Below are 13,745 nucleotides of genomic sequence, written 5' to 3'. Positions count from 1 at the left end.
CTATGATTCTCATCAGTGTGGATCTCCTCTCTAATGTAGATTGGGGCCCTCCTATACCTCATGAAATGATTTGAATGAGTTCCTGTGGTCCCCAAATTTCATCACCTTGTGGTGACACTTTTGATGATGTCTTTTTGGTCTAAACTAGCAGTCTCATTGTGGCATGGCAGAGTCAGAAGGGAACACAGCAGATCCAGTCAACAATCCCCTGAAACAACAAAAATCAGATGCTACAGGCAGGGAATCCATGTTCCTGACAAAAAAAGGCTGAAGTTTTGCTGATGCAGTTATGTTAGACTACGGATTCTTAACCTGAGGTCTGTTAACTTCTTATTTTGCTAATTTTGACAAGTATATTTCAAGTTAATTGGTTACTTTAAAAGCCTATATATTTTATTTTATGCATTTAAAGATATTCTGAGAAGAGCACAATAGGGTTTACCAGTCTGCCAAAGGAATTCATAGTACAAAAAAGTTGAAAAATAATAGATATAAGTGCTCAAAATGTATAGATATACCCACTTCAACCTTTTTAAAGAGAGGAGAGTGGAGTTTTATGCAGAAAAGTCATCTCTCTAATTTTATATCAGAAGAAACAGACTCAAAGAGGGGAAATGACTTCCACAAGGGTGAGCACATGGCAGATATTCCATCTCCAGACTGGACTTTTGCATAGCAAACAGCAGCAAAAAATAATTTTAATCTAGGTTTCTTGTTGGAGTACCTGTGACAGGAGAAATATTTGTTCAGTTCAGCCCCTGAGTGACCTTGGGAATATCATTTAACCTCTCTGGGTGGGTCTCAGTTTCCTTACTTGTAAAATAAAGATGATTTAGACTAAATGACCTCTCAGGTCCCTTCCAGCTCAAAAACTATCATTCAATGATCCTACTCTGATCTCTAGGATTCCTGCCCAATCCTCTCAAAACACCAACAATAGCAGCAGCAGCTAGTCTCTTAAGCATTTGGACTGCCCTCTGAGGTCTCCATCTATTTGGATAAAGTGTCCCTCCCAGAGAAGGGAGGAAATCTAGTGAAAGACTGGAGAAAGGCCTTGAAATCTAGAGGAGTTTTCCAGATAGGGCAGAACTGTTTGGTTGGTTTACCTGAGCCACTCCAGCGCACAAGACAGCCAAAGCCTTATAACAGGTAATTGCCCATGGACCCCCCTGTGTGCTAGAACTACAAAATCCAGAGAATTCTACTATATCCACCCATTTTCTCCAGTCATTGGTAACACCTTGGAAACTTCCTAGAAACAACATAGAACAACAGAGCAAGTGCTCTCCCTCTCAGTCCTACCTGATTCTTGGCTTTCCAGTGGCTGATATGCCCTTTTCCATATCTACCCTTGATCTTGCAAACATGCTGAATTTTTTTAAAGCCAAGGCTGGTGACTTTGGGTATAAACCACTACCAACCTTAGTTGGCACAATTGGCCAGCTATTCCTGGCTCAAGATCTACTAACATTTCTCCTTCCAGAAATTCCTCACTGTTTAATCTAATTTAGTTTAATTAAAATAAAACATATGCATATGTTAAGTCCCTATTGCATATGGAGCACTCTATGAAAGAATCAGTGCTTCCAACTTTGAACTCAAGGAGTTTCCAATCTATAGAGGGAAGGAAAACAAAACACATACATAAAAAACTCGTACACAGTTATTCTCTGTAAATTTGTATTACTTGGATCATTGAAGAGTCTTTAAGCCAATTCATTTCCTCCTGCAGAACCTAAAGTTAATGGAAATTAAAATTTATTGAACCCTTCTTCACAGCTGTATTCTCACCCCCACCCCCAAAGTCCCAAGACGACTTTGGTAACTTAAGTAGCTTAAGTCAATTGTACTCTGTAAGAGAAGGGAACACATTATAATATATCTGTATTCAGACGCAATATAGCTTAGCATAATGACCAATTGACTTAGCATCAGAAAGTCTTTATATCTGTCATTTAAGTCTGTCATCAATTGCTTACTAATTATGAGACCCTGAATAAGTCATTTGACATACCTGTGCGTCTCTTCTCATCTGCAGAGTGTGTGTTCTTTGAGACTTGCTCTCTTGGATGTCTTGTGAAAGGAGTAGGAGATCTCCCTCCTACTCCTGAACCCTCCCCCCAGATACAGCAGCTTCTCAGTACGTGAGAGCACACACATGAGCTGCCTAGGCAAGCCTGATACTCAACCTCAAGTCTCTGCCTGCCTTTTCTGCTATGAGTTTCTTCCCCTGAGCATAGACTCTTGGACATCAGTCATGACAGATAGATTTTTGAGGAGTGGCAACCTCTGCAGTTTGGGAGTTCCTAGGAACCTCAGTCATGGCTAACTGGTAGCAAGATGAGATTTTTTGCAACTACGTTTTTGAGAAAATGACCAGTGGCCTTGACTTCCTGGAAGCAGTGGACCCTGAGGGAGTTGTTCAGAAAGTTCAGAGCCAACGTGAAGATGAAATAGCTATTTAGCAGTCCCAGAAAATGTTTCATGTTTTATGTTTTAAGTATCAACCTCCTGAGAGAGTATAACAGTAGTTCTGAGTTGGTTTCTTGTTTTGAGCATTTCATATCATAAGTATTTTTTTGTATAGAGAAAGTTTGTTTGTACGTAGTTATTTGCGTGTTGTCTCTTCCATTAGATCATAAACTCCCTGGAAGCAGGGACTTCTACCTTTCTTTATATGTCCAGGGCTTAGTATAATGATTGACACATAGTAAGTGCTTGAAACTGTGATTGCCTGAATGACTATAATGAAAACCTGCTTTCTAATCCCCTTTTTAGAGTCTCTATACAGGATACAGCACCAAGCTCTGGAGGTTCCAGAATGGAGGAGTAAAGCATCAGATGTATATGTTTGTGTATGTATGTGTATTTGTATGTATGTATGTATGTATGTATAGGTATATGTATATGTGTGTATATAAAAGCCTGACACCTCTCTTTAGAGGCCGGTCTCGTCTAGGACTGAGCTCAGAGCTGAGAAGTCCCTTAATGGGAAAGGACTCCTAATATTTCTCTAGATCAGTAAGTTTGCTGTTAAAGATACAAATATTTTTTCTATTGTTAAAAATATTAAAAACAAAAATAACTGAAATCTTATTACCTGAAGATGAAAAACAGGCCAATATCTTTCTGAGTCCTGAGTCACAGTGAAGAGGCTGGCTAGAATTCAGAATCTTGGTGGCTTGGTTATTTATGGCTGCCTATAAACCTATTCTTCTTCCACCTCCCTGGACTGAAATCATGAGGCCCAGATGCCAAGTTGGGAAATTTATTTTTCCAGGAGCAGCTGGCTTCTTGGCAGCTTCTCTTGGCAATGGTATTGCCCCCTTTGAAGTTGTCTCCTGCTTTGCTGTGTGTTTTTAAGATGCCTGATGAACTGTTCGGGCTGCTTTGGTATCTTGGATGTTATTTTCCTTTTGACTCACCTTTTCAATGAGGAGACATTTATATGCATTTTTATCCATGTGGAAGGAAAGCTGTTGGAAAAAAAAAATGTGTGTGGCGGGGGGAAGAAAGTGTGAGAACATACATACACATGCATACACAAACACACTCAAACATACGCACACACGCACAAATACTCAAATATATCTCTGCTTTCATCAATGTGGCCATTCTCTCCAATGAACCAGATTATGGTACATCTTTTTCTACCTATCTTACAGGACTTTGTTCATGTTGTCCCACATATTCAGAACACAGAATCTACCCAAAGTGCTAGGGGCCTTTATCCATAGCTATTGGCAGATAGTAAAAGAGATAGAGATTTGGCCTCAAGTCAAGAAGATCTGAGTTCAAATCTACCCTTAGACACTTACTAATTATGTGACCTTGAAAGAGTTACTTAACCTCTGTCTCCTTTAATTTCCTCAACTCCCAAAATGGGAAGAATAACAGTACCTACTTCCCAGAGTTGAAAATAAGGATCAAATTAGATAATGTCTATAATTCACTTAGAACAGTGCCTGGCACATAGTAGGTACTTAATAAATGTTTGTCCCTTTCATTTCTCCCCCATTTGACATTGTGAGGATACCAATAACATATTTGTACAGTCTATAGATTATTTCTTGCTCTTTCCAAATTAACACTGCTCTATAGCTTTGTTCTTGCTTCAACATTTTTGTATTACATTTATCATTGCTTCATCTGATAGACAAAGAAATAGGGCAAAAAGTATTGGATTTGTAATTTCATTGATATAGGGAGGAAAGTACTTCTCAAGGAGGAAACTTTCTTTACCAAAGCAGGTTGCAACCTTCTGTTTAATTTGTAGTCCTAGAGAATTTCCTAGAGCCCTGAGAGATTAGTTGACTTGCCTAGAGACACATTGTAAGTGTCAGAGGAAGAACCAGAAGCTAGGTCTTCCTGGCTCCAATACCAGCCCACAATCCTCTATGTCATGCTACAAACCATGAAAAACAAACAACACAAATACACACACAAAATCATAGGGACTGTGTACAAAATACCATAACATCCTAGTAATATAGCTATAATTCCCCACTTAAGCCTTTATTTCTCCAAGTTAAATATTCTTATTTCCTTCAACTAATCTTTATATGTGTGATATTCTTATCCTTCCATCTTGGTTGACTTCCACTAGTTACATTTCATGTCATTCTGAAAAATGTAGTATCCTGAATGGAATAGAGTAACCCAGATGTGATCTGACCTGGACAGAGAAGAGAAAAAAGTATAAAGTCCCTTTTGGAGGATAATCTGTTTCTTTTAATCTGGACTAACAATGAATGAGGTCTCAGCAAGAATGTCACACTCCTCAACTGTATTGCTTTGTCAGTCTACTAAAATCCATATTTTTTTTTCAATACTCATTGTCATTGTCATTCATTTACTCATTGTCTATACAGGTCATAATCCCATACTAGTGAAGTTAATATTTTAAACTCAAATTCAGTCATTTAAATCAATTCTTTTTTTTAAATTTTATCATCTCAAATTCAGTCCAACATTCGGATCTGTCAGACTCTTTAGGAAACTATTTTTGTCATTCTTTTTTTTAGTCATCTCCTTTAGTTTTATGTTACCCCTAAATTTAATAAGCATATCAACTGTTTATTTAATAAATTATAAAAATGAATGTAATTTGGCTAAATTCTAAGTACCATGGACTTCTAATACATACTTTCTTACTGGTAAGCTTACCTAGCTACTTTGATATTTTGAAGGATTTATATAATTTTCAATTTAATTATGCCCTGCACAGTGTGGATCATAGGTCATTCATGCCTTGTCATTCTTTGTAATTATTTCCCATGACCTCCTCCTAAATCCTCTATAAGGGACTACTAAATAAATTGGAGGTCTTTGTATAGGTCTCTTTTATTTTTTTATTTAATTTTTTTTTGTCAAGGCAATGGGGTTAAGTTACTTGCCCAGGGTCACACAGCTAGTGAATATCATGTGTCTGAGGTGGGATTTGAACTCAGGTCCTCCTGACTCCAGGGCTGGTGCTCTATCCACTACACCATCTAGCTGCCCCCTAGGTCTCTTAATATACTGTGGGTACCTGAGTAACACTCTGGTTGTTGACCATAATCTGTCGCTCTTACTTCATAACATTCATTCTCTTTTCTGATCATACACTTTCTTTCAAACTACTTCTCGTATACTTCACTGTACACATATTAACCAACTGCTACCAACAGGCAGATGAGCACAAGAGTCTTGAGAGTGACAGAACCCCCAGACCCAGATTCTTCTTCCAGTCCAGCCCTCAGTGACAACACCTGGGAAAGAAATTTCTGTAGAAAAAACACAAGCCATCCTCACCAACTGCCAACTAAATGCCATACACAGGGCACAGAAGTCACCTTAACTGAAGCAACAGGATACTTAAGAGAGAGATAACATATATACCATTAGGGAAGTCAAACCACCACCATCACTTTGACAACCATCTTCCCTTCAGATCCTGATTGAGATAGCCCAGTACCCTAAAGTTAAGAGCCTTGAAAGTAGAAATGGTTCTAATATAGTACCTATGCCCAGGAAGCAACCCCTGTGGAGATTAGGTGCTAGAGCCACAGTTACTGAAAATTCAGAAAAGTCCCTCCCACAAAATTCTCTGGTGGTGCAACAACAGAAATGGATATGATTTTGTTTTCAGTCAGTCAATAAACATTTGTTAAGTGTTCCTTATGTACCAGACACTGTACTAAATACTGAAAATACAAAGAAAAGTAAAAGACAGTACCTGATTTCAATGAGCTCACAGTCTACTGAGGGAGACAGCATGCAAACAACCGTTTATTAACAAGATATATGCAAGATAAATTAGAAGTAAATGAGCTTGTAGTACACTAAAACATCCAGATCTTTATCAGAACTGCTGTCTATCCATGGCTTCTTCATCTTATACTTATGAATTTGATTGTTTGCACTGAAGGATAAGACTTGATATTTATCTCTGTTATGGTTACAGATCGTGATATTTGATGATTTACAGCTATAAAAATATCTCTGGGAGAATATCAGTGTCAAAAAAGATGATGCCTGTGTATGTGTATGTAACTGTGTGTGTGTATGTGTGTGTGTGGGTGGGTGTTCTAGGCTGACCCTGAATCAGGGCAGTCCTCTAGTAGTTAAAGTTTAATATTGGATCAAAATGGAGTCGTTTCAATAGTTGACCAAGAAAAATTGGCGGGGGGGGGGGAGTTTACTTAGCAATAGAAGGAAAAGTTTATTCAACAAGGAGAGGAAATGAGGACACCTCAAGTTGATTAAGTTGAGTGAAATTCCCTTGTTTAAGTTACCCATTGTTTCCACCACCCAAATATCAGAGTTCCCCCATTGCTCTTCATGGTTCCTTGGTTCTGAGGTGGTGAGGAAGTAATATCAACAGTCTGAGCCTCTAGTCCTTTCAGCTAACCAAATCTTGAGGAATGTTTCAATACCTTTTATGGAAAAAACTAGCCTGACTTTTGTACAGGTTGAGGTTAGGATATTGCTCCTACCACACATTACTGCTTAATAGTAAGGCCCTTATTTAAGGCTGCTACTGGTCAACTCTGAATTCTAATATTCAAGAATTCTAATTTGGGCAGCACTAAAGGAGGAACAGAAAAACTAAAACAGGAATGAACAAACAAAATGAAATAGCGTAACAGTTCCCTGAAGAAATAACTGAAACTAAGAGAATTCTAAGAAGAACTGAGTTTTGGGTCAAAATCATCAGATCCATGCGGTGAATGATACCAAATCAGTTCATAACAATTTTCTCAAAGTAAACAAACAAAACAAAACAAAAGAAATCATAAGTAGTAGCATTAACAAAACAATAGACCACAGCAAAGATGATTACACTTTTTTGTGTTTTTCCTTTTTTTAAATATAAATTTATCTATTTTTAGTTTTCAACATTCACTTCCACAAGTTTTTGAATTCCAAATTTTCACCACATCTCCCCCCTCCCCCCACCCAAGATGGCATGCATTCTGAATATCCCTTCCCCTAGTCTGTCCTCTCTTCTGTCTCTCTCCCCTTCTCTTATCCCCTTCCCCTTCTATTTTCCTGTAGGGCAGGATAGACTTCTGTACCCCATTTCCTGTATTTCTTATTTCCCAGTAGCATGTGAAAATATTTTAATTCAACATATGTTTTTAAAACTTTAGGTTTCAAATTTTCTCTCTTCCTCCCTCCCCACCCACCCTCATTGAAAAGGCAAACAACTCAATATAGGTTGTACATGTGCAGTTATGCAAAACACATCCATAGTAGACATGTTGTGAAAAACTAATGCTATTTCCCTTAATCCTATCCTGCCCTCCCATTTATTCTATTCTTTCTTTTGACCCTGTCCCTCCTCAGAAGTATTTACTTCTGATTACCCCTTTCCCAATCTGCCCTCCTCTCTATCATCCCTGCTCTCTTGTCCCTTCTCCCCTATTTTCCTGTAGGGTAAGACAGATTTCCATACCCAATTGAATGTGTATGTTATTCCCTCCTTAAGCCAAATCCTATGAGAATAAGATTCACTCATTCCCTCTCACCTTCCCCTGTTTCCCCTCCACTGTAAGAGACTTTTCTTTTCTGTTTTTTTTTTTGTGAGATAATTTACCCATTCTACTCTCCCTTTCTTCTTCTCCAGTATAATCCTCTCTCATCCCTTAATTTTATTCTCCAGATATCACCCCTTAATCTTCAGCTCACCCTGTGCCCTCTATCTATCTATCTACATACACATACATGTAATTTTTTTCCTCCAACTAAAACTGACAAAAGTCTCATGAGTTGTAAATATCATCTTTCCATGTAGGAATGTAAACAGTTCAACCTTAATAAGTCTCTTGTGATTTCTCTTTCCTGTTTACCTCTTCATGTTCCACTTGAGTCCTGTATTTGAAAGTCAAATTTTCTATTCAGCTCTGGTCTTTTCATCAAGAATGCTTGAAAGTCCTCTATTTCACTGAATGACCATTTTTTCCCCTGAAGGATTATACTCAGTTTTGCTGGGTAGGTGATTCTTGGTTGTAATCCTATCTCCTTTGCCCTCCGGAATATTATATTCCATGCCCTGAGGTCCTTTAATGTAGAAGCTGCTAAATCTTGTGTTATCCTGATTGTGTTTCCACAGTACTTGAATTGTTTCCTTCTGGCAGCTTGTAATATTTTCTCCTTGACCTGGGAACTCTGGAATTTGTCTACAATATTCCTAGGAGTTTTCCTTTGGGGATCTCTTTCAGGAGGAGATCTGTGGATTCTTTCAATTTCTATTTTGCCCTCTGGTTCTACTATATCAGGGCAGTTTTCCTTGATAATTTCTTGAAAGATGATGTCTAGGCTCTTTTTTTGATCATGACTTTCAGATAATTTTTTAAATTCTCTTCCTGGATCTATTTTCCAGGTCAGTTGTTTTTCCAATGAGATATTTCACATTGTTTTCTAATTTTTCATTCTTTTGGATTTGTTCTACTGTGTCTGATTTCTCATAAAGTCACTATCTTCCAATTGCTCTATTCTAATTTTTAAGGAAGTATTTTCTTCAGTAAGCTTTTGGACTTCCTTTTCCATTTGGCCAATTTTTTTTTAGGGCATTCTTCTCCTCATTGGCTTTTTGGACCTCTTTTGCCATTTGGGTTAGGCTATTTTTTAAGGTGTTATTTTCTTCAGTATTTTTTTGGGTCTCCTTTAGCAAGCTGTTGACTTGTTTTTCGTGGTTTTCTTGCGTCACTCTCAGTTTTTCCTCTACTTCCTTACTTGCTTCTCAAGATCCCTTTTGAGCTCTTCCAAGGCCTGGGACTGATTCATATTTTTCTTGGAGGCTTTGGATGTAGGAGCTTTGACTTTGTTGTCTTCTTCTGGTTGTATATTTTGATCTTTTTTTTCACCAAAGCAAGATTCTATGGTCTGACTCTTTTTGCACTGTTTGCTCATGATCCCAGGCCAATTACTTGAGTTTTAAACTCTTTGTTAAGGTAAATCTGCTTCCAATGTGGATAATGTACTGCCCCAAGCTTCAGGGAGTTTGTACAGCTGTTTTCAGAGATACTTGTAGGGACCTGTAAATTTTCAGTTCTTCCAAGGTGGTATGATAAGGGGCAAGGTGTTTACTCCTTTCCTGGCCTGGGACTACAAGTACTCCTTTCTGTCCTGTAACTTTGAGTAGGGGTTCCTCTCCACAGCCACTAAAAGCTCCACTAAGCCAGCACTCCTCCTCACCCACAGCACCGCTGCCCAGAACTGTGGCCCAGATCCAAACGTGGGCAAAGCAAGTGATTCCTGCCTCAGCACCGGCAAAGAGATCCCTGCAATCCTGCTCTGATCAGCCACTGGATTCCCTCCTCCCCATTCTGTGGGCCAGCAGCTCTGGAAGCAGCTGCCCCCGGCAGGGCCATGATCTTGGGGAATGGAGTTGAAACCCCGCCTTCCTTTCTCAGCACCGACAGAAACATACTTTTCCCACTGACCTTCTAAGTTGTCTTTGGCATTGGTGGATTGAGGAGTCTGGAAATCTCCACAGCTGCCCAAGATTCAGTCCTCTGAGGCCTGCTCCAGGTTCACTGCGGCCTCTGCTCCCAAGCCGTGCTGCGCTGCGTTCCCAGTCTGGCGCGATACACCTTTCTGATCAATCATCCAGGTTGTCTTAGGCTGGAAATTTGTTTCACTCAGTCTTTTTGTGGGTTCTACTGCTTGAGAATTTGTTTAGAAACATTTTTAATGAGTATTTGGAGGGATTTGGAGGAGAGCTCTAGCAAGTCACTGCTTTCACTCCGCCATCTTGGCTCTGCCCCCTGATTATAGTTTCTGCAGAGTCACTGTACCATCATACACTTAGTGTTCCCTGGCTTACCAGCCAGGATCTGCCTCTCATGGGGAGTCCTTTACAGAGGAAAGTGAAATACAAAATCCTTGACCAATAGGATTGCTTTGAGAGATTGCCCCCTTTTGTACAAGGTGGGTAGACCAAGTCATCTCCCCCCCATTACCGCAAAGCAACCTGCCTCCCAACAATGCCAGCCTTGGTCCTCCAAGCCTTCCTTGAGGAAGAGTTGTAGAGTCATACATGGGTATATTATACTGGCAGCAATGTGGAGAGGCATGGAAATCATTTTCACATTACAGTAAGCAAAGAGGAACAATGAACCTACCTTTTGCTGTTTCACATGCCAGTGCCCACTTTTTTCTAGCAGGCTGTCACTATTTCTGGGGGTTTATCTGCATTCTGCTGTCACTGGGACCTACATATCTGCCCATTGATACTGCCGGAGTCTGAATGCCTGCCCATTACCCACTCTGCCAAGATCAACCAGCACTCCAGGACAACTATTACTAGTAACATTTGATCCCTACTGCCTTATGCTGGGAAGAGTGTTGCTACAGATCTGACCAGAATCCTGCTGTCACTACTCATACATTACTCTGCTCCACTACAGTAGGTCTGACTCTCTCCATCTCCTCACCTCTGCCCCCATGCAGAAGGTTTCTTCAGGCCTGTGCAATTACTGCCTGCCTTTATATGGCTCAAGCACTGTGGGTGCAGCTACTGTTGGGCCTGACTCTGCCCTTCTATGCAAGAGGAAATACCCAATGTGATTCAAACAGTAACAAAACCTAATCCTAATAAGCCAGTGTTTACTCCCCAGGTGTAAGCAGCTATTTATGCTAAGACTGCTTCTTTGTTCTGGGTTCTCTGATCTCCAAAAGCCCCTCACTGGAAGCTCCTGGGATTTACAATTCACAGTTCACACTTTGAAGGTGAGATTGAAAATTTTAAAACTGAGGCGGCAATCTTGGCTGTCCCTAGATAATTAAATGGGGATGAAATTGGTGAATTTATACCTATCCTCAATTCCAAAACTATGTCTCTGAGATCCAGTTTTCTTGAGTGCCTTTCAGAATGGTTTATGCCAAGCAATTATAATAAAATTCATGTGCCAATATTGAAGTTGGTCTTTTGAATTCCAAATTTTTTTAAGTGAAATTCAGTTTCTTCAGCACTGTTGTTAGACAATCATACAAGAAAATAATTTTTAGTTAGCCAATTGAGATATTAGTAAAATTGTATCAGGACAACCAGAACTGGTATGTCTTACTGTCTTGCCCAAAGTTATACCATTGCTGCAAATCTCAACTATACCTGATTATGACAGGACCACAAAAGAATTAGATGATATGCTCAACTTTGTAGTGTTTTGGAAAAACAAGGAGGGGGGAGAGGGCTGCCAAATATATAATGGGCTTCCAGATACAGCAGCTAGGTTACTAGTACTCCAAGGGAGCTCCAAAGAATACATAGAAGAATCTCAGTTTCTTTTGGAGGTTTTAAGAAGACCACCAAGAAAAGTAGCACTCTTGCTTGGGTGGTGGTGAGTAAAAGCCTCCATCACATATCTTAGTCACAGTTGTCATAGTAATCAGGGATGTATATCATGGACATAGGTGATATCTAGTCTTGGAAATCACTAACTTCACAGGTCTAATAGTAACTATTATGCCAGTTATTTGAGGTAGAGCAAAATGGAAGTCTATGAAGTTGACACAGTATCAAACAATACTGTTGACATCAACAAATGTCAACACCTCCAAGGAAAAAAGATATTTCTTTCCAAGTAATGGAAATGAAGGAAGGTGGAGTAAACTTCACTATACAAACTCCTCTTATAATTACCCTAGGTGGCTGACAAGCAAGGTCAATGTTACCTGGAAGTCTACAACAGAGAACTGTGAGCTGCATAAGGTTTTTATCCAGATTGCTGTGAGTTGACGTTATCAACTTGGTGACTAAGGTAGCCCAGTTCTTAAGTATTTGGTATGGGGTTATTGATCTATTCACATATTTTTCTTCATTCCTATAACTGAAACTAGATAAGAGCATTTTCTTTTACCTGTAGAGGTGTTTGGTTTATTTTCTCTATTTTCCCTCAAAATTATTTGAATTCTCCTTGATATTGCAACAGTTTGGTGGATTGATGGGTAACGGTCTAAAAGAAGCCCCATTTTCCAAGAGCATTGATATGTAGCACTATATCGATGATGTAATGTTATCTGGGTCTGATGAAGTCACACTTGCAGAGGCCCTACATTGAAAGATGGCTTATAAGTGAGACAAAGGATTGATGATGGGAAAATGCAAGGTCTCTAGCCCCTTAGTTAAGCAAGAATTTACTGGATGGGGAAATGCAGATAATTAGGGATGTAGTCCATAATAAGTTAATGACATTCACTCCCTCATGATCTATAAGCAAAGGTCTGGACTCTTCTGGTTCAGGAGAACCCCCACTCCTCAGGATATTTTGATGTTACTCATTATTCTTGTCACTTGCAAGTTCAAATCTTTTGATTGGATCCTGGAACAGGCTATACTTCTGAAAGAGCTACAGCAGGCCAATCCCTGAGCCTCCTATAATCCTATGGAACTTTTTTTCTTTCTTCTTAGAATTATGTCCATAAGAATCAGGTAAATTCTACCCTTTAGTGGGCAGCAAAAGGTGGTCAGATAAAATGACCACTAGACATTCATAGCACTAAGCTTCTCTATTCATTATATAATTTTGAAAAGCGGTTATTCTATTTCTAAGACTTTGTTATCACTGAAGAAATGACTCAGGGTCATACTATTACTCTTCATTCATTATGACTTGTGTGCTACAAGGTATTCCTTCTAACAAGATGAGTAGGGTATATCATTTAAGTGAAAATGGTATTTTCAAGCTAAGGGTTATCTGGGGTCCTTAGGAGTTAGTGCTCTTTGAGAGTAGGCTGTGACTTTGCTAGAAGCAAATGTATTTCAAGTTCTACTGTGATTTGCTTCCTCCAGTAACACAAGGGACCCCTTTCTATGAGAACCTTGTTCTTGAGGATACCTGATTCACTGATGCCTCTATCCATTGTGGGGGATTTATATGCAAAAAGACCTCAACAGTCATTAATCTAGTAATGGCTTAGACTTTGGCAAATCCTCTCAGGGGGACAAACATGCAAAAAGAGACTCCAGGGATGGGAAAGATGAGGTATTTATTCATATTGATCTCTGGATGGAGAATGGTCTGAGGTCTAGAGAAAACATGATTAGAAAATTAAAGACTTCCTATTATGAGAGAAACACCAGCAAAGAAATTTTTTTTCTGATTTCTTTTACTTTGTGTAGTTGTTTATAGGCCATTTTAAAGCCAATCAGAGACATAATATAGTTTTCTTTAAATGAATAATCTGTTCAATGCCCTTAAAAGAATGGCAGAGCTTGGAGAGTGGGTCTGCCATCACTCTAGAAACAGGGGCATTAT

This window comes from Phascolarctos cinereus, unplaced genomic scaffold (genome assembly GCF_003287225.1).
Source record: "Phascolarctos cinereus isolate Bilbo 61053 unplaced genomic scaffold, phaCin_HiC Scaffold_5;HRSCAF=322, whole genome shotgun sequence".
Classification (NCBI taxonomy): domain Eukaryota; kingdom Metazoa; phylum Chordata; class Mammalia; order Diprotodontia; family Phascolarctidae; genus Phascolarctos; species Phascolarctos cinereus.
This window is presented reverse-complemented; position numbering follows the sequence as displayed.